This window comes from Melanerpes formicivorus, unplaced genomic scaffold (assembly GCF_026170545.1).
Source record: "Melanerpes formicivorus ecotype bairdi unplaced genomic scaffold, bMelFor1.0.p_v2 SCAF_24, whole genome shotgun sequence".
NCBI classification, from domain to species: domain Eukaryota; kingdom Metazoa; phylum Chordata; class Aves; order Piciformes; family Picidae; genus Melanerpes; species Melanerpes formicivorus.
Window position 1 is genome coordinate 10709264 of NW_027142376.1, and position 21055 is coordinate 10730318.

General features: G+C 42.6%; 1 protein-coding gene across 10 annotated transcripts in view; it reads left to right on the forward strand.

Annotated features, from left to right (window-relative positions):
• RBMS3 (RNA binding motif single stranded interacting protein 3) overlaps positions 1-21055 on the forward strand; it is a 929122-nt gene that overhangs the window by 182014 nt on the left and 726053 nt on the right. The gene's annotated exons all lie outside the window — the stretch shown is intronic.

The following is a 21055-nucleotide window of genomic DNA, read 5'->3' on the forward strand; positions in this document are numbered from 1 at the left end:
TACATTACTCTGAAACATCTCGATGTGTCATGGCATGCCAATAAAAAGAATTTCATCAAGGTACAGTGTGCACAGCTTAATCGATGTACGCTTGAGCTGAGGATCTTTTAACCAGATAAGTGTCAAGCAGGGTTGTATTATCTCACCTCTGGTATTTGACTGGCCGCTATGTAGGAAAATGTAGGTGGGTATAGCGCAAGGACAGTGTGAGTCAGAAGCTGTAAACTGGAATTAGTTAGATTTTGTGAGCTGAAGAAAGTCTCCCAAATGGCAAAAACCTCCCCCATGTAGTTTAAAACTGTTCAGCATTATGACTATGAGCTGGTTATCAATCAGGTGTGAGTAAACAATTTATATTCTTGAGCACAAGCCCTGTGAGGTGAGGCTAAGGGAGCTGGGGTTGTTTAGCCTGCAGAAGAGGAGGCTCAGGGGAGACCTTATTGCTGTCTACAACTACCTGAAGTGTGGTTGTAGTCAGGAGGGGGTTGGTCTCGATGGTTGGACTCAATAATCCTCGAGGTCTCTTCCAACCTTAGTTATACTGTGATACTGTCTCTTCTCCCGGGCAACCAGCACCAGAACAAGAGGACATACCAGGGGAAATTTAGGCTCAAGGTGAGAAGAAAGTTCTTCACAGAGAGAGCGATTGGCCATTGGAATGTGCTGCCCAGGGAGGTGGTGGAGTCACCGTCCCTGGAGGTGTTCAAGAGGGGATTGGATGTGACACTCGGAGCCACAGTTTAGTTAGTCACAAGGTGTTGGGTGACAGGTTGGACTTGATGATCTCTGAGGTATTTTTCAACCTTACTGATTCTATGATTCTATGATATTCTGGCAAGAACCCTTCAGGTGCCAGCTCGCACATTATTTAGGTGGTAGAGCATACAAGCAGCAATGTACATCCTCTGCAGTACAGTATGGATCAGATACATAAAAGCAAATGCTGTCAAATAGCCGAAATGTACTTCTACTTAAAAGGGACTTGAGTTTCCAACAACTGGAAGGCTAACAGACAAATATTCAGCTCTGATAAAGAAAGTGTCTTGGAAAGACTAAGCATGAAGTGGCATTAGTTTATAACAAATAACAGAATTCATCTGAGTTTTCATTATCATTGAAGCTATTAAAAAAAGGAAAATGGGAAATATTTACTGGGAGCTGTGAATAAAGGCAGGACATCAGCTATGACAGCTCTGCCATGGGGCAGTTGGAGGAGCACAAGAAAAAGGCCTTCCAAAAGAATGTCTCTAATTGAACTTTATGCAGTGTGGGAAATAGTGCAATATTTAACAATTCTGGGAATATGTAGAAATCTGTCCAATTCCAGAGGAAAAAAAAACTGGCAAGGCCTTATTCTGGCCCTAAGCTACTTTGGATGGCAGTGGAAAGAATCATCACAGAGTTTAAGGATCTCTTGTGTTACTAATAGTCCTTAGAGCTACAAAAAGTGGGTGTATGGAATACAACTATTTCATCACAGAGTAATATATTCCAGGGAGTAACTAACTATTTCTAGTTCATTTAAGGAAATACTTCCAAAAGGCACTGTGTGCTAAAATTGTGTTCTGAAAGAAGGCATTAATGATTGCTTCCTGGACATAAGAATTATAGGTTTCAATTTGTAACTACAAAGCAATGAAATTCTCAGTACATTCAGAAAATTGTACATTGTCTGTTAAGAGAATTGAATGCTTAGAAAATGGATGTGAGTTCAATTTTCATAGCCACACAACTGTGGAACGACAAGGTAAAAACATCTGCTTTGGCTTGGCTTCTGAAGGAAAATGCTGATGCAAAATTGTTAATTGAAAGCAAAAATAATAAAAAAAAATAATTAAATAATCACACACATCCCCCTAACTTGCTCAAGTGTGTTCATTTTGGGCTTACCATAAGCTGGCAGAATTGCTTAAGTACTTGTAAAAATGAATAGAAAACTTCAGTAGCTTTCAATCAGTGCAGACTGGACCACAGGCTCCCTTATCACTTCTCAAAATGACCTGCTCAGAGTAAATTGAAGCACTTTGATAGTTCACATACCTGTACAATTCACGTGTTCAGAGTGGTGATCACTTTCAAATGTAAGCTCTTCATTTAAGAGCTTCAATAATTTCAAATTGCTAGGTGCCACTGAGTGCCATCGGCGACAAATGCTATGGTGTTTTAGAGCCACTTTGGTGTTCTGCTTAATATATTTTATTGCGGGAACTTCAGGGAGGGTTCCTGTAGCCAAGTGTAGAAAATGGAAGAGATTTTCAAGATTAATATAGAAAAAAAGTAAGAGACTATGGTTTTAAAAGAAACAAGAGCAGGGGAGGTCTTCTGTGGGGAGCATACAGCTCCTAAGTCTGTGCTTGGCCTTTTCTCGCAACTGTTTGACCAGCGTTCTTGTGTGGGCTGCGGTAGAAGGTAGAAAGAGAGGTAACGACGTTTACATGGGCAGCAAGAGACTTTTCTGTCTATTTACTCTCCTGAAAGGGCCTGCCCAGGTTAGGTTTGTTTCCATGAGGCATTTCTGCTTAACACCTACTTCCACAGAAGCAGCTGGGAATGAAACCTTTACTGTTATTTGAATGCTTCTCCACTTAAGTGTTCAGGCATTTTTACCTGGCTGTAGGTTTGTTCATTTGTTGTTTTGGTTTCAGTGAGCTTTAATTTGATGTCAGGATAAATCCTTCATGTGTGCTTTTAACTGGCTCTGTATTTATGAATGAAATGCTTTGCTGAGCACTGAGTTGAGCTGTAAGTAGCTACTGTAGTTTGATTTCAGCACATAGCAAAGGTGCAGATAGTCTCAAAAAGAATAGCACAAAGTCTCCCAGCCCTATAACTCTGTGAGGCTCCAGATCTAGGGGGCAGGATTTTTAAGTGTAATGGGAAGGTCAGAGTTCTGAGACAATTATTCATACCCATTTGGGAGTATGTGCAAATTCTGGACTCAGAAGCTATCACACTAGCCTCTCACAACCTAGCTGACAACAGGTACTGCTTTTCAGGCTGAAAGGAAGACAGAGTAGGAAGCAGTAAACTGTAGCCTACTGAAAGCTTGCAAGTGAAATGCCAGAAATTAAACCTTATCTGAAGAGCCTAGGAGCAATTCACTGGGGCTGATATGTTGGGACCTCTCATTTAGTAGTACAAGACCAAACTAAGTCTCCTGAGAGGTAAATGTGAATAGTGTCTTTTACTTTGAGACAACTAGAATCTGGCTTACAGAGAATTTACTATTGAAGGTGCCACTTTAAATGCTAATCACTATTTGTGAGCTCATTACAGCTTCAGACTGGCCTCTTCAAAGGAATGAAGGGATATTATGTGTTCATCTACTAATAAGAGTCAAACTCCCTTGAAAATCCCAGCTTGAAGGTACAAGGACACAAGCCAAATATGAACTCAGTGATTGTTTCCTTAGTCCTCTTTCAGTATCCGTGTCAGCAAGTACAGTCTTAGCCTATATGATGCTCTTGTTTTACCACACTTAAGTTGGATCTAAGGAGTGTTATGAAATCTAACATCAGACCCACGTCACACAGCTGGAGGAGAAATGTCTGTTTCTCTTGAGTTGCAGTATGCTGTGCTGGCCTAGCACAGACTCACTCTCCAGCTCAGTATGCCAAAATACTCTCCTGATTTTAAACCTATTAATGCAGCCAGGGTTTATGCATCATACTGGTGTCATAGGGTTGGAAGGCCCAAAAGCCTCCTCCCTCCGCCCTGTAATGTAAAGGGAAAGAAAATTGAAGGGAAAGGGGAAAAAAAACTCACAGCTGAATTAGCAAAGCAATGGGAGCTGTATATTTACAAAGCAATGTAGGATATGCAGGGGAATATATACAGATTTACAATATTTACAATATATACAAAGATATACAATAAAGTAGCACAGAAATGAGAGTTCCCCCCTCTGCTGAGGGGGTTCCCCACCTCCACTCTCCCCCTCTCTCCCCCTTTTCCCCAGAGCAGGTTAGAAAGAGAGAGAAAGAGAAAGAAAGGTTAGAAGCAGTTGTGTTAATTGGAAAGCAGTTAACACAGGCCTTATCAGGTTTGTCAGTTTCAAGGCCAAAGCCTTGGCCGAAAGCCCAGGAGCTGCAAGCTGCTGCCCGAAGGGGAAGCGGAAGAAAGACTGAAGATAAAGTGCTGGAATGCCCAGTATACCCTCCTGCACTCCCAGTTCAGAAGGTGCTTCCTCCCACTCTACCAATGAAATTAGTTTAGATCCTTCTTTTTGTTTATCAACTTCCGTCCACCATAGTCCCTTTCTTAAGGGGACAGCCCCAACCGGTCACAACTGGATACATCTATAAGGAAAGATGGCCTGCTTCAACTGCACATTATTTTTCTACTAGCCAAGTATCCTGATACAGGACTTAGCTTAACATGCTACTGATAACGCAGCTGAAACTCTCCTGTATACGTGTTGACAGACTTGGGGCTCCCCTTGATCTCTGACCTTGTTTGATGATTGTTTGGGGTTGAACTTAAACAGGTTGTGTAGGTTGAATTGTGACTTCTCTGCCTGCAACCTGAAGAGACAAATTTAATTTTCAACTAACCACTCCTGGTCCCACTCCTGACTACTTGAATGGATTTATGCTGTATTTAACGTCAGTAAAACTGTATTGAGCAACTTCTTCCCTTTTTTTATTAGAATAAACCTTTAGAATAAACCTTTATTAGAATAAACCAAACCAGGTTGGAAGAGACCTTCAGGATCATCGCGTCCAACCCATCAACCAATCCAACCCACCCAAACAGCTAACCCATGGCACCAAGCACCCCATCAAGTCTCCTCCTGAACACCTTCAATGACGGCGACTCCACCACCTCCCCGGGCAGCCCATTCCATAGCGCAATCACTCTTTCTGTATAGAACTTCTTCCTAACATCCAACCTGAACTTCCCCTGGCGCAGCCTGAGACTGTGTCCTCTTGTTCTGGTACTGGCTGCCTGGGAGAAGAGACCATCATCCGCCTGTCTCCAACCTCCCTTCAGGTAGTTGTAGAGAGTGATAAGGTCACCCCTGAGTCTCCTCTTCTCCAGGCTAAGCAGCCCCAGCTCCCTCAGCCTCTCCTCATAGGGCTTGTGTTCCAAACCCCTCACCAACTTTGTTGCTCTTCTCTGGACTCGTTTCAGCAAGTCAACCTCCTTCCTAAACTGAGGGGCCCAGAACTGGACACAGTACTCGAGGTGTGGCCTAACCAGTGCAGTGTACAGGGGCACAATGACCTCCCTGCTCCTGCTGGCCACACTGTTCTTAATGCAGGCCAGGATGCCATTGGCCCTCTTGGCTGCCTGGGCACACACATTTTTAATGAATATCATCTCACTTTCCTTCTTTGTTTGATTTGGTGGTTTTGATTTTGTGTTGTTTGGGTTGTTGGGGTTTTTTTTTTTGGATGGTAGTGGTTCTTGTTTGTTTGTTGTGTGTGTTTGCTTTACAAGAGCATATATTATTTTTTGGGGGGGTGACACATCCTGCCAAGAACTGCTTTTCCTTTATATTTCAGCTCTAACTGTGTTATTTCAGACAACTTGTAGTTTGGGCCTCTGAGAGTGAGCTTTTCTCTTCCACACATGTGACTTCCTGAAATCCAGCGCTAAGGTGTTTACAGCTACTTGTCTTGCTCAAGAATTGCATTTGCTGACTGAAGCTTACATTTAAGGTTGTGAAAAGTTTTGCACTATGCCTTCCAAAGTCTCCAGGTGTTGAAAGCAGGCTGTGAACATTTTGTGAATGGCCATGCTGATGCTAGCAGAGAGGTCAAATGATGTGGAATTTGATTTGGCTTTTGTGCTGGGTGTATTTGGTAGTCGGCCTGGGTTTGCCATTTCTCTTTGATGTGACAAAAAGGTATTAGAAATCACATAGTGCACACCTAGGAAGCTTCTGCCCATAGTAAGTCCAGAGACATAGATATGCTCTGAAGCATCAAGTTTTATGTGTCTCTAGTTTTTCCTTTTTAACATGAACTGTAAAGGAATTCTGAGTAGAAGCAATGAGGTTACTTCAACAGAATACAGAATTACAGAGGTAACCAGGTTGGAAAAGACCTTTGAGATCAACTCCAACCTATCACCCAACACTATCTAATCAAGGAAACCATGGCACCAAGCACCCCATCCAGTCTCTTCCTAAACACCTGCAGTGATGGTGACTTCACCACCTCTCTGGGAAGTCCATTACAGTGCTAATCACTCTTTCTATGAAGAATTTCTTCCTAACATCCAGCCTAAACTTGCCTTGGTGCAGCTTGAGACTCTGTCCTCTTCTTCTGGTGCTGATTGCCTGGGAGAAGAGACCAACCCCCACCTGGCTACAATCTCCCTTCAGGTAGATGTAGACAGCAATAAGGTCATCCCTGAGCCTCCTCTTCTCCAGGCTAAACACCCCCAGTTCCTGCAGCCTCTCCTCACAGGGCTGTGCTCCAAACCCCTCACCAGTTTTGTTGCCCTTCTCTGGACACATTCCAGCAACTCAATATCTTCCCTAAACTGAGGGGCCAAGAATCGGACACAGTACTCAAGGTATGGCCTAACCAGTGCTGAGTACATGTTATTTCAAGGGTTGGTTAGTTAAGGAGGGGTATTGCTTGCTTCCCTCCATTTCTGTCTAGAAGTCCAAAGGAGTATGACAGGAGTGTGAATCTTGAAGATTCTTGAACAATAATATTGCTATGTTCTTGATGGCTTTTGCCTAGAAGAAGGAGACAGTCAAAATCAAACTATTATATGGTGACTCCACCACCTCCCTGGAATATGTTGCCTGGGGAGGTGGTGGAGTCACCATCATTGGAGGTGTTTAGGAGGAGACTCGATAGGGTGCTTGGTTGCATACTTTAGTTGATTAGGTGGTGTTGGGTGATAGGTTGGGCACTATGATCTTGAAGGTCTGGTCTGGTCTATTCTACCCCATTCTACCCCATTCTACTGAATGTCAGCCAGTGCATGGGACACAGTTAGGTTGCTTTCTTGGTTTTATTTAAGGAAAAATCAATAAATCTTGGTCTTGTCCCTGAATTTATGCTGGCTTCCTCTAATGTTTCAGTATAAGTTTGCATTTGGTTCCATTACACATTTTCATTGCTTGTGTTCTTTCTCAATAATTCTCCATGTGTTCGTTTACCTGTTCAAATCTTTGCGACTCAAAGTTGCTGTCAGTAGAAGAGTTCTTACAGCTTGAATTGTTTACTTTATGATGTCTTGAATATACTTTGTAGGCTGTGATGAATGAAGTAACTTGTATAAGAATGTGACATTTGCTGTTGTAAGTGGTATCTGGTAGTTACCTCACAGTTCACTTTTGATGCCTCCTCTGTAATGCTGAAGGATAGTGGATGTATCTGAATAGTCTCCTCATCCGCCAGGGCCTGGAGGAAGTGGAAAGACTTGCATGTAATGAGGGAAAAGACCAGTATTTGGGGGGGAAAAAAAGTAAGAGGAGAAAAAAATACAGATAATGCATTCCACAATACCAATTTCTTCTGTTATCTGTAGAAGTCTATTAGCCTTGTCTCTTACAAGACGTTAACTGTTGCTAACTTCTAGAGCAGCCTTTTAATTATAGGATATTTGTGTAAGTTTCTCCATAACTCACAAAAGGTACACAGCTGTCAGGACTGAATTGTACCTCTGTATACCCATGGTTCTGTCCTCCCACGGCTGGAAGAAGTGCTAGGGTTTTTTATTTCCAGGGATGTGACTTTGTCATGGAAACTGTACTCCTTACCAGTAAAATTGTGAACATGTTTAATTTCCTCATGGGAGGACAGAGAATAAAATTAATTCCAAAGCTGAAGATGTTGAATGGCATTCCCAGACTCAACAGTGGTTTATATAACGGAATCTGTCACTTCAGAAAATTCATAACCCAATCTCTTTTCATAGTACAAGCAGTCTTATAATTTAATAGTGTAAGAAAATTCAAGAATGCCAATGTGGACACCCCTGTGTTTCACTGCAGGAAAGAATTACAGCACAGTCCTCAGGAATTCTATTGTGCCAGAACTGGCAATAGCATATAAAATGCTGGTATTCAACTAATAGGACATTCTTTTACGCTATGTCTCAGCTGAAGGGAGGGAAAATACCCCAACAAAACTGTGCTGTATTGTGCCTATTAGAAAATCATGGTTATGTTTTCCTTCAGAATCATTTTAGTAACCATATACAACAAAATTACAGAAAATACTGCTCCTATATATGAAGATAACAGTACAGGAGGTGGCTGAGTCAGTGTGAAGAATAACAGGGTTTTACTGGCAAAAGTGCAATGTTTTGAATACTCATCATTTATTTACTCTCTCTATCTTAACATTTCAGTCCATCAATTATACAAGAAACTGAATATCATAGTATAGAAGAGTAAAGGCAAGGATTAATTTTCAAGTCCAGCATCTCAGTCTTTAAACAAGATCTACTTCTTATCATGCTAGTAAGACAGATGGGTAAGTGTTGGTAGATGTGAGATTTATAGTTTGGCATTATATAACTTCTCCATAGTTTGCTTGTACCAGTGTCCTTAAGATACATTTTTATTTCCAGAAAGTCTGATTTTTCTACATTTATTCTAGTAAAGGTATATTGAGATTGTTAAGAAAATTAAACTCTCATTTCAGGTCCCAGTTCAACAAAGTGTTTAAGTAATTATTAACCTGAAGTACATCTGAAACCAAACCCTATTTAAAAAAAGGCAGAAAGAGAGAAGCCTTCAGAGGGACTTCCCCACATTGTTAAGGCCCACTCTTAAGTGTGGAGGTTTTGTTAAAGTGAACTTTGAAGTCCTGCCTGTATCCTGTGCTCAGAAGATGTTCTTCAGAAAGGAACTTTGAAGAAGGTATTACCACAAAGCCCGTGTGATGTGGTGATGGAGGCAGGAATCTCGATTCAAATATTGGAGCAGAATACAGAATGAACTTGGATTTGTCATGCTTAGGGGAAGAGCTTTGAGTCCACAACAGAAAGAAAAAAATAAGAAAGGAAAAAAGATTAAAAGGGAAGTGTTTTGCAATGAAAAGGAGATGTATCTCAGCTCATAAAATTATTGGACAGTTAGGTGTGCTCCCCTGAGACACCATGACATTGGAGGCTTTACTGAAAAACCAGGGAAAATACCCCTTATCTAAAAAATTGTCTTTGCTGCCTATTTTGGATCATCTTTAGGGGGCTATATTGACAGCTAATGAATGGTTTTAAAACTTTGTCTAGTACAGTCCTGAGTTGTGTGAAAGGACATGAAAATTTTTTGATGGGTAAATATCAAGTTTGGTATTGTGGAGCATTATTGGTATTACTGGTTCTCCCTAGCAGATCCCAATAGACACTTCTCAGGCTTGAAAGTGAAACACATTGAGACACTTGAATGCATCCAGAGGCCTTGAGCACAAGCCCTGTGAGGAGAGGCTGAGGGAGCTGGGACTGTTTAGCCTGGAGAAGAGGAGGCTCAGGGGTGACCTCATTGCCCTCTACAACTACCTGAAAGGTGGTTGTAGCCAGGAAGGGGTTGGTCTCTTCTCCCAGGCAACCAGCACCAGAACAAGAGGACACAGTCTCAAGCTGCACCAGGGGAAGTTTAGGCTCGAGGTGGGGAGAAAGTTCTTCACCGAGCGAGTCATTCGTCATTGGAATGGGCTGGCCAGGGAGGTGGGAGTCACCATCCCTGGAGGTGATCAAGAGGGGATTGGACATGGCACTTGGTGCCATGATCCAGTCATGAGGTTTGTGGTGACAGGTTGGACTCGATGATCCTTGAGGTCTCTTCCAACCTTGGTGATCCTGTGATACTGTGAACACCACTGAAAAGATATATGTCCACCTCATTTTCCATTTTCCTCAATACATTGGAATCCGTTATTTACAGTGGTAAACCCCAGATACAGTTGTTTCCATAGAATCATGGAATGGTTTGGGTTGGAGGGAACCTCAAAGATTATCTAATTCTAGCCCCCCTCCAATTTTGTTCACCCAGATCAACCTCCTTATGAAAATTAATTCACATTCACCAGGAAAAGGCCTGGTGGCCTTGTGTTTTGCCATCTGTTGTGCTACAACATAAAAATCCACACTTTTGTCTGGGATAGCACTCAGGTGACCAATAGAGCAGAAAAGTAGCTTTCTGGCTAAATGGGCTCAGTTGCATAGTTGTGTGTGAAAGTTAAGGAAAAGAAATTAAAAATAGCCATCATGTATTTAAAAACCAGTCATGATGACTATTTGGGATCATTAGGGAGTTCAGAATACCTCTAAAGCCCCAAGTTTTGTGGCAGAAAAGAAGCGAGTTTCTAATGTTTAATGAAGATTCCCATGCAATAGAAATTCCACGCTGCAAAAGGGTTTATTTTTCCACATGGCAGCGTAGAGAAGGCTCAGACTCAGTTAATTGTGTCTCTGTACCTCAGCATATGAATGAAAAATTTAACAGCTTGGTAAGAAATGTGTAAGCGAGTCTAACCAAACACACGCTAATATGGAGCTGCTGACAAGAAGTGCTGATTTTATGCTATTATTGCACTGCAGAAGTAACTTGACTACATTTCTATTTCAACTTCAAGACACTTAGAACTTCTGGATACCTTTCATTAAGTTTGTCTGAAGAGGGCAGCCTTTCCTCTCTTAATTTGGCAAGGTTATTGTACGCTGAACAGATTGACAGCGGACATGTTCATGGTCTCAAGTTTGCCTCACGTTGTTGCCTGTGTTTTACTAGAAGTCACTTTGCACATGTGGTTATTGACCAGCTGCAGAGAATAGTATTATTTTAAATAGTTGAACTTTCTGCTAGAATGCAGTCCAGTTTCAGTTACTTCCTATGCTACGTGAATGGAGACTTACTGTGTTATTTCTAGAAAGAGATTGAAAGAGGAAGTTGTTAGGGAGTTTCTGAAAGTGTGCATTGTTTATTCATTCTACAGCCTAGCAGTAAGTGTCTTAAGTGCTAAGAATGCATGTGAACAGAGCAGGGAAATATCTGACCCTTTCTGCTGACAGTTCTCCTTATCTTGCAGACTTCCCATACTGAACAAGCTTCAAAAAGAAGTATTAGCCTGAAAGTAGACAGAGTGATGTTGTATTTTTTTTTTCCTTTTATGCTTTAATCATAAGGAAACATTAAAAAAGAAATACCAAAATCTTACATCAGATCCATGCTTTTTAATGTTACTAGGAAGAAAGATTGACTACTCCACATCCAGCAATTAGTGTGGTGGATTTAAGGGCTCTTAGAAGAATTTATTGTCACGGTGTGCCTCAATCCTGGTGCAGGGAGGAGCCTGTGAAGAAGCTGGAATGATAAATGTTCAGAGTTACTGCTGCTGCAGCCACTATGTTGCATCTTTCCTCTTGCAGCCACAGTGAAATCTGAATGTGTGTCTCACCTTCTGTAGTGTTGGGATTTAGGTTATGTGATGAGCCTGGGGGAGACAGAATACAAACTGTACACAAGATGCAAGTATAGGGGTTTCAAGCAAGGGGGAGAACCAAAAAGCTTGTGCTGGTAGAAGAGGAAGATAGGTGGAGACAATAGGTGTAGGATTTCACAGCCTTTAGACAGCTAGATTGCTAGAACCACACTATAAAAGTCATGTGTAACAGATTGCTTGGGCAATAACAAGCCCAAGTGCTGTAAATCTTGTACAAGACAGTCAGCTAACTGTATTAACAGTAATCCTTTGTAGAAATGCCTGCAACAACATGAGAATACTTTATGTATCCAGGAGCCCAGGAGTCTGCTGCGGTGGTTGACAGGTAGTAAACGTTGTACACAGTCAGAGTGGCTATCACTCATGCTAGTGATACTGTGCTAGCAGTGACTGCTGTCAAACTGTAGTACAAGGTAACCCCTTCATTTTGGCAGCTTCTTGGCTCAGCTGATGATCAGGTAATGTCAATGCTAATCTAGCTAAATAACATTTTTGTTAAAACACCTTTGTTAACTCTTTAGGTTTTTCTGGGAAGATAAGAGCATTAAGACAAAATTTCCCACTGTCACTAGGGTCAAAGTAGGAAATAATTGAATTTCTTCCTCCCACAAGCTTGTACAGTTGTTTACTGCTGCCAGGTGTTTAAGCTACCAAACTCACTGCAACCTCATATCATGGCCTGACAGAAGGCTTGCTCAAAGCCTTATCTTTACACAGCTATTTACTTGGGTTTATATTCTTTAACTAGTACTTGCTATGTTTACTGATCTGAAAACACCCTTTTCTTCCTACCTTGTCTTTCCTACAGCAAGCACTTGCTGAGAATGTGCTCAGGCTGCTTCTGTTCGTTCCAACTCCATATTCCCTAATGATTGGACCAGCAGAGCATTTCTCCCTCTTCCTGTCTTACTGTTTCATTGCTATAAAACAGAGCAGAGATTTCATTGTCTCTTCACATCAGACAAACAGCTGCATAGCCATGCTAAGATGTCAGGTCATCTCCTTGCAGGCCAAACACCTACTAGCATATTCTTCCTAAATCCTGTAAGAAATTGCACCTTAATTGTATCAGCATGTTCTCTTGAGGCAATATATATCTGAAATTGATTGCTTTTGTTGCTGTTTTGGGGGTTTTTGTGATTAATCTCGGGAGGGAACATCAGGCTCTTTGCCAGACACCAATACTTGCTGCCTGTCAGTTTCCTCTGTGTACTGAATATGTGTCTGTTAGAGGTATGGAGGATATGTTTTTGAGATTGTAATGAGCAGAGGTGTAGAAGTTGTGCTTACATTTCCAGTACATCCCTAATTTGGAATTGGAAATGGGACTTTCTCTTTCCACTCCTTCAAAATAATTGATTGAGCTTATTGCATCCTGGTCTTTACAATTTGGCAAGAATTGTCAACATTTTTCCTGATTGCCTTTTGGATACTTCAGAAATTTGGTTCTCCTGGGAGTGACTCCTTTATCTAGAAAATTTATTGTTCACTTTTATCTGTCTCACCATTAAAGAGCTCATTAGAGTGCCTCCTCCACCTTTCTATGATTATATTGTTTGCAAATAAAGAGTTTTATTTTGGTACTTTCCTCAACCTTGATGATTTATGTCCTTGCCTCCCACTACAGCAATGCATGTAAAATATTCTGATTAGCACATCCTCTGTGTACCATCTTTTACTTCAATTTCTGCACTGTTGCCTTTTTCATTGTGTTTTCAAAGCTATTCTCTGTTCTGGCTTTATTATAATCTTCAATATAAGCATAATGCTGAATTCCTATTATCTTTGGTGAACATTAATAAAAGAAGGAATGATCTCCCTACACAGTTATGAAAGCATTCATAGGTTTTTTTTGTTTGCACTTGTTCCTCTAATGAAATTTTATGCTCCTTGTAGTATATCTTTGAAGGTCCCCCACTCCATGCCAGTCTTCTGTGCGGTCACTTCATTATCTTTTAACACCTCAGACCTGATATTATTCAAAAAAACCCTTGTCTGCTTTTTTAATGGGACAGATATCTTTCTCAGAAGAGCCGCTAGAAGAGAATAACCATCACCACAATGAAATTTCTGTGTTACTTCTTTGTCTCAGATCAATATATAACCTGTTCATTCTGCTTTTGCAGACCTATGCAACCTTCTGAAGAAAGCCACAATTTTCAGTCCCCCAAAATAAATCCCATTCCACTGTATGCAATAAGTAAGACTGTTTCTTTTACTGTTGGCTCCCTACACTTCCTTGTGGCCCAGCATTTCATGTGCTGAGGCTGAGGAAGCTGGGATTGTTTAGCCTGGAGAAGAGGAGGCTCAGGGGTGACCTCATTGCCCTCTACAACTACCTGAAAGGTGGTTGTAGCCAGGAAGGGGTTGGCCTCTTCTCCCAGGCAACCAGCACCAGAACAAGGGGACACAGTCTCAAGCTGTGCCAGGGGAGGTTCAGACTCAAGGTGAGGAGGAAATTCTTCACCGAGCGAGTCATTCATCATTGGAACGGGTTGCCCAGGGAGGTGGTGGAGTCATCATCCCTGGAGGTGTTCAAGAGGAGATTGGACGTGGCACTTGGTGCCATGGTCTAGTCATGGGGTCTGTGTTGATAGGTTGGACTCGATCCTCGAGGTCCTTTCCAACCTAAGTTATATTGTGATACTGTGAAATGAATAGAATAGACCAGGTTGGAAGAGACCTTTGAGATCATCGTGTCCAACCCATCATCCAACACCATCTAATCAACTAAACCATGGCACCAAGCACCCCATCAAGTCTCCTCCTAAACATCTCCAGTGGTGGTGACTCCACCACCTCCCCAGGCAGCCCATTCCAATGGCCAATCACTCTCTCCATGAAGAATTTCTTCCTAACTTCCCGCCTAAACCTCCCCTGGTGCAGCTTGAGACTGTGTCCTCTTGTTCTGAGAGATGCTGAGAATTCAAAGGCCACAACAGATGTCATATATGTTAAGTTCTTCTGACAATGTCTTGTATTTCGTTGTGTATTCTTTCAACAACTCAGAATAGATGTCTTAGTAATACCAGTTCTGTTGTGTTCCCTGACTGATTGTTTAAATGTACTGATTGCTGATACTATAACGTTGCTCAACATAATACCATTCTTACTTCCTACTTACCTGCCTTAGTCTTTTTTTCCCTAGAAGCAGCTGGAAATTCTGAAAATCCATTTTATGACTATATTATCTCACATATGGCTGTGATATGCTTCCCTACATTCTCTGTAGTACTTGGGAGAGTTCCTGACCTCAAAGCATTGAATATTTTCCTTTATTTTTTTCCCTTCACTCAAGCTGAGATGGTTTCTTCTCCTTATCTTATTGCACGTTTCCAACTCTTGTGACTTCCTTGCAATTCCTTAATTGCACATTTTATAGGATAAGGATGCCAACTTTATGTCAACTCCATCAGCCTTTTGGTCACCATGTTGTTGACCAAAAGTAGACAGTGCATATAAAATGCAAGTGAGTACTTTGCCTGAGTTCCTATTAAACCAACCATGGAATGCATATGCTTCATCAAAGCCTAAACCCACAGGTTCAGAGAGATGTACTCCTGTGGTTGACAGCTCAGTCAATATCTCTCCTGCTCTGTCTCTTCCTGTCATAACATTGATTTCTGTAAGCTAGAGGAACTAATCCCTGATGACATTTTGCAGCAATCTTAAGGAAAGTTTGCTTTCCTACCGCATACATTTTCCTATGCAACTTACAAATGTATTTTATTAACAACTTCAAAACTTCACTTTGCATAATTCTGTTTCTTTTTATGATGTGATCACTGTATCCAGATCAGCTGCTCTTTTAATGCTTCCTTCCTGATTTTACACTTTCATGGGACAATATACTTGATTCTCCTACATCATCTGATCACTTCAAAATGATGATGTCACTTGGACATATGCTATTCACTCAGCTGCCAAGCCAGCTGAAGAATGCATCGTGTGCCCTTTGCATGAAGGAGAAGACCATACTGTCATGCTGTCAACACCGCTACATTTCATTTTGTGTCATGACCCTAAAAGATGTGTCTGTGATTAAGCTAATTATCAACATTTTCTGTCTTGATTTTTCTGACTACAAAAAATGAACATCTTATCTCCCTGAAATGTTATAATGCTAGTGTCAGTAGAAAGCAGGTTCTTTCCCAGGCAGTTCTGGAGGGTTTTTAACTGTGAGGGATAAGAAGTAGAAAATTTTCTTTATATGGTACTATAGAGATCTTGAAAGCATTTGCAATTTGTTTTGTCTTATGTCCAGAGTGGCACTGGCTGTGAATTTCTGTCATAGTATTGGTATTGTTGAAAAATGGGATGAAGTTTCAAAGGAAGCAAGGCATTGTGGATATTGATGGCACAGGAGTGAGAATGGCTTTATGGGTGAGCAGCATGTCAGTAATGAACATGCTTCAGTAGGATTTGTCTCCCCATGAAGCCAGGTGTGATACCAGACTGAAGGCACAAAGAGACCATTTCCACAGAGCTGACTCCTCCCATCCATTGAGATGGCATTTGTGAGGATGAGATTGAGCAGGCTTTAGTAGCCTGGAGAGGAGGAGGCTTAGAGGAGACCTTATTGCTGTCTACAACTACCTGAAGGGAGGTTGTAGCCAGGTGGGGATTGGTCTCTTCTCCCAAGTGGCCAGCACCAGAACAAGAGGACACAGTCTGAAGTTGTGCCAGGGGAAGTTTAGGCTGGATGTTAGGAAGAAGTTCTTCATAGAAAGCGTGATTGGCCATTGGAATGGGCTGCCCAGGGAGGTGGTGGAGTCACCACCACTGGAGGTGGTTTAGGAAGAGACTGAAGGGGTCACTTGGTGCGATGGTTTAGTCGATTAGATGGTGTTGGATGATAGGTTGGACTTGATGAACTCAAAGGTTTTTTCCAACCTGGTTAATTCTATTCTATTCTAGTATCATTAAGTGTGCTAGGTCTTACCCCACACAGAGAATCATCAAGGCCTTAAGAGTATCTGGAGCCAGATCAGAGACAGGGTTGGACTGATATGGAGGCATAAAAGTCAATATTGTTTCAAGAGCTATTGCTGGTTCAAATTTCAGGCTGTAATTCCTCTAAGCACTATTTTTGATTAGCTTGAGTAAGATGTCACATTTTCTATTTAACTTGAAAATGTGTAGTTTGTCATTTTCTGTATGGCATTGTTGTGGAATAAGCTTGATAATTAAAAAGAAATAAAACTCAGTACTCAGGTTGCCCAGGGAGGTGGTAGAAGCCCCATCCCTGGAGGGTTTTTCAAGCTGGGCTGATTGTGTTTCTGAGCAACCTGATCTGTTGTGAGGGGTCTCTGCCCATGGCAGGGGGGTTCGAACTAGATGATCCTTGAGATCCCTTCCAACCCTAACGATTCTATGATTCAAAACTAGCCCATATCCCCCCTTCCATTAAACACAGCCTGCAGTAGTTAATGGCAACAAGGAGGGGTTTGGTCTCTTCTTCCAGGCAATCAGCACCAGAACAGGAGGACACAGGCTCAAACTGCACCAGGGGAGATTTAGGCTCAAGGTGAGGAGAAAGTTCTTCACAGAGAGAGTTGTTAGCTGCTGGAATGGGCTGCCCAGGGAGGTGGTTGAGTCGCTTGGTGCCATGGTTTAGTAGTCATGAGGTCTTGGGTGGCAGGTTGGACTTGATGCTCTTTGAGGTCTTTTCCAGTCTTATTGATTCTGTGATTCTATGACTTCACTCACTGTTTGTTTCTGGGGAGTCATAAAAGACATTTATAGCAGCCTTCCAGTACTTAAAGGGGGCCTACTTCTGAAGCAGATGAAGATTTTATAAAGCTGGATTAAACATTGTGCGCGGTTTTTAACTTTTGAAGTGTCCATAAGTTATTCAGTTGCCATAGCATATCTGTTTCATTAAAAAAATGCCTGTTGTTCTCAGGGTGTCCAGTAGAAGCTAAATGCACTGTACAGTGACTGCTTTTTGACAGACTAACACAAAAGCACAATTACAGCAGTGGCTGTTTCTCATTAGTGGGAACACCATGCCAGCTTTAGAATACGTAGTGATGTATACGCCCTAGTGGCTACAATGGGCATAGGAATGTATTATATCCTTGGCTGGTAAAAAGCCATAAGCCATTTATTTTCATACTTACAAAGAGTATGCTACATTGCAGTATGAATGTCACATGGATTCACCTTACATGCTTTTATGTTTGTTTTTTTATTTTAGTATAATCTATGTCCATATGGTTAGAATGTGAATCTGTCCTCTTCTTAGCATCCTGCTGGTGACATGATGTACTGATAAATTAGTATCTCATGGCTGATCATATAGAATGGTCCAGGCTGGAAGGGACCTCCAGAGGTCATCCAGTCTGACCTCCCTGCAGTCAGCAGGGACATCCCCAACTAGACCAGGCTGCCCAGGGCCTTGTCGAGCCTCACCTTGAATATCCCCAGGGAAGAGGCATCAACCACCTCCCTGGGCAACCTGTTCCAGTGTTCCATCACCCTCACAGTGAAGAGCTTCTTCCTGATATCCAATCTAAATCTGCTCTTCTCTTGTTTGAAGCCATTGCCTCTTGTCCTGTCACTGCAGGCCATTGTAAATAGTCTCTCCCCATCCTTCCTGTAGGCCCCCATTCAGGTACTGGAAGGCTGCTATTAGGTCTCCATGGAGCCTCCGCTTCTCCAGGCTGAACACCCCCAGCTCCCTCAGCCTGTCCTCATAGCAGAGGTGCTCCAACCCCCTGATCCTTTATTTAGAATAAACCTTTATTTTAGAATAAACCAAACCAGGTTGGAAGAGACCTTCAAGATCATCGTGTCCAACCCATCAACCAATCCAACCCACCCAAACAGCTAACCCATGGCACCAAGTACCCCATCAAGTCTCCTCCTGAACACCTCCAATGACGGTGACTCCACAACCTCCCTGGGCAGCCCATTCCAATGGGCAATCACTCTTTCTGTATAGAACTTCTTCCTAATATCCAAGATCATTGTCATGGCCCTCCTCTGGATGCTCTCCCTGCAGATAGTCTTGTGGTTACAAGGTATTTGCAATACCTGACCTATGCAATAGAGTAGCAATATGCTCAAACAATATCTGGCTGTTGACTGTGGTGTGTGGTGTTTTGGAGGTTGTTTAGAAGCACCACATTCATGTAAGTGAAGGCTGGATTTGGAGGAGCTCTAGGTTACCCTAGGCTCTAGCCTAAACTAGGAGTATATAGCATAGAAATTCATGATGTAAAATTGTTTTGAATGTGAGGGTAATGTGTATTGAAATAATTTGTAGTATTCTACTAGACACTGTGACACTGATTCTTCTGCAATAGTGAAAGCAGTTTGATAAGGCCTTTATATGACACGCATGATATGGACATGCAAATATGATATGGATATGAAAGCTCATGGTGTGGTCTTTTAGTGTTTCAGAAACCAAAACCGGGGAGGTGAGTGAAAGATGTATAGAGGTAAATCCAAATATGTGTTTTTCCTTCAGAAAGAAGTTGATACCGTCCCCCACAGCAAACTCCTGGCCAAGCTGTCATTCCCTGGCTTGGACAGCAGCACTCTGTGCTGGTGGTAGGAACTGGCTGGAGGGCCGAGCCCAGAGAGTGGTGGTGGTGAATAGTGCCACATCCAGCTGGCAGCCAGTCACCAGTGGTGTCCCCCAGGGATCAGTGCTGGGTTTAATATCTTCAGTGATGATCTGGATGAGGGGGTTGAGTCAGTCATCAGTAAATTTGTGGATGACACTGAGTTGGGAGCAGGTGTTGATCAATTGGAGGGTAGAAAGGCTCTCCAGAGGGATCTTGGCCAGCTGGACAGATGGGCAGAGTCCAATAGGAGGGCATTCAACAAGTCCAAGTGCTGGGTGCTGAACTTTGGCCACAACAACCCCATGCAGTGCTACAGGCTGGGGGTGGAGTGTCTGGAGAGCTGCCAAACAGAAAGGGACCTGGGGGTACTGGTTGACAGCCAGCTGAACATGAGCCAGCAGTGTGCCCAGGTGGCCAAGAAGGCATCCTGGCCTGCATCAAGAATAGTGTGGCCAGCAGGAACAGGGAAGTCATTGTGCCCCTGTACTCTGCACTGGTTAGGCCACACCTTGAGTCCCATGTCCAGTTCTGAGCCCCTCAATTTAAGAAGGACATTGAGACTCTTGAAGGTGTCCAGAGAAGGGCAACAAGGCTGGAGAAAGGCCGTGAGCACAAGCCCTATGAGGAGAGGCTGAGGGAGCTGGGGTTGCTTAGCCTGGAGAAGAGGAGGCTCAGAGGAGACCTTATTACTGTCTACAACTACCTGAAGGGTGGTTGTAGCCAGGTGGGGGTTGGTCTCTTCTCCCAGGCAACCAGCACCAGAACAAGAGTACACAGTCTCAAGCTGCACCAGGGGAAGTTTAGTCTTGAGGTGAGGTGGGGCTCTTCACAGAGAGAGTTGTTAGTCATTGGAATGTGCTGCCCAGGGTGGTGGTGGAGTTGCCGTCCCTGGAGGTATTCAAGAGGGGATTGGGCATGGCACCTGGTGCCATGGTCTAGTAGGCATGAGGTGTTGGGTGACAGGTTGGACTTGATGATCTTTGGGGTCTTTTCCAACCTTGTTGATTCTATGATTCTAATCTCTTTTGTTGCCTATTGCAAAAATGTGCCATGTTTTATTTTTAAGTAAAGTGAAGTCATTCTGGAAGAAAAAATATTTTCTATGAGCTAAGAACAGCTTTTATAAAACTAATATGGAGTATGGAAAGAAGCATTACTATGATTTAGGGAAAAATACAGATATAACTTCTCACAACAGGCGGACAATCCCCTTTAATGATAGCTTTCTGAAACACATGTGAATATAGAGCATGCTCACTTAATGTGGGTAAATGGGCCCTCAGTTTAGGAAGGGTGGTGACTTGCTGGAGTGTGTCCAGAGAAGGGCAACAAAGTTGGTGAGGGGCTTGGAGCACAAGCCCTATGAGGAGAGACTGTGGGAGCTGGGCTTGCTTAGCCTGGAGAAGAGGAGACTCAGGGGATACCTTCTTGCTGTCTACAACTACCTGAAGGGAGGCTTTAGAAAGGCAGAGGTTGGTCTCTTCTCCCAGGCAGCCAGTACCAGAACAAGAGGACACAGTCTCAGGCTGCGCCAGGGGAAGTTCAGGCTGGAAGTCAGGAGGAAGTTTTACACAGAGAGAGTGATTGCCCATTGGAATGGACTGCCCGGGGAGGTGGTGGAGTCACCATCGCTGGAGGTGTTCAGGAGGAGACTTGACAGGGTGCTTGGTTGCATGGTTTAGTTGGTTGGGTGGTGTTGGATGATAGGTTGGACACGATGATCTCGAAGGTCTCTTCCAACCTGGTTTATTCTATTCTAATTAGCTGCCTGAGGGGGTAGTGCTTTGTAGCCCCAGTGTAGGTTAGGGTTTGGCATTTAAATTCACAATCCAGGTGGCGTGCAGAATTTGAGGTGAAAATTGAGGTTCTGAAGTCCAAGACTGAATGGAGTATTGGTAGCAAATTCAGCACGCTCTCATCTCTGTGATTTTAATGTCACTGTACCATATTTATGGTTTCTTGGTTGTTTTTTTTTTGTTAGGGATTTTTTATTATAGGAGTTTACATGGTTGAGATTGATGACGCTGACTGTGTGTATGATGGAGGTGTTAGTGAATATTTGAC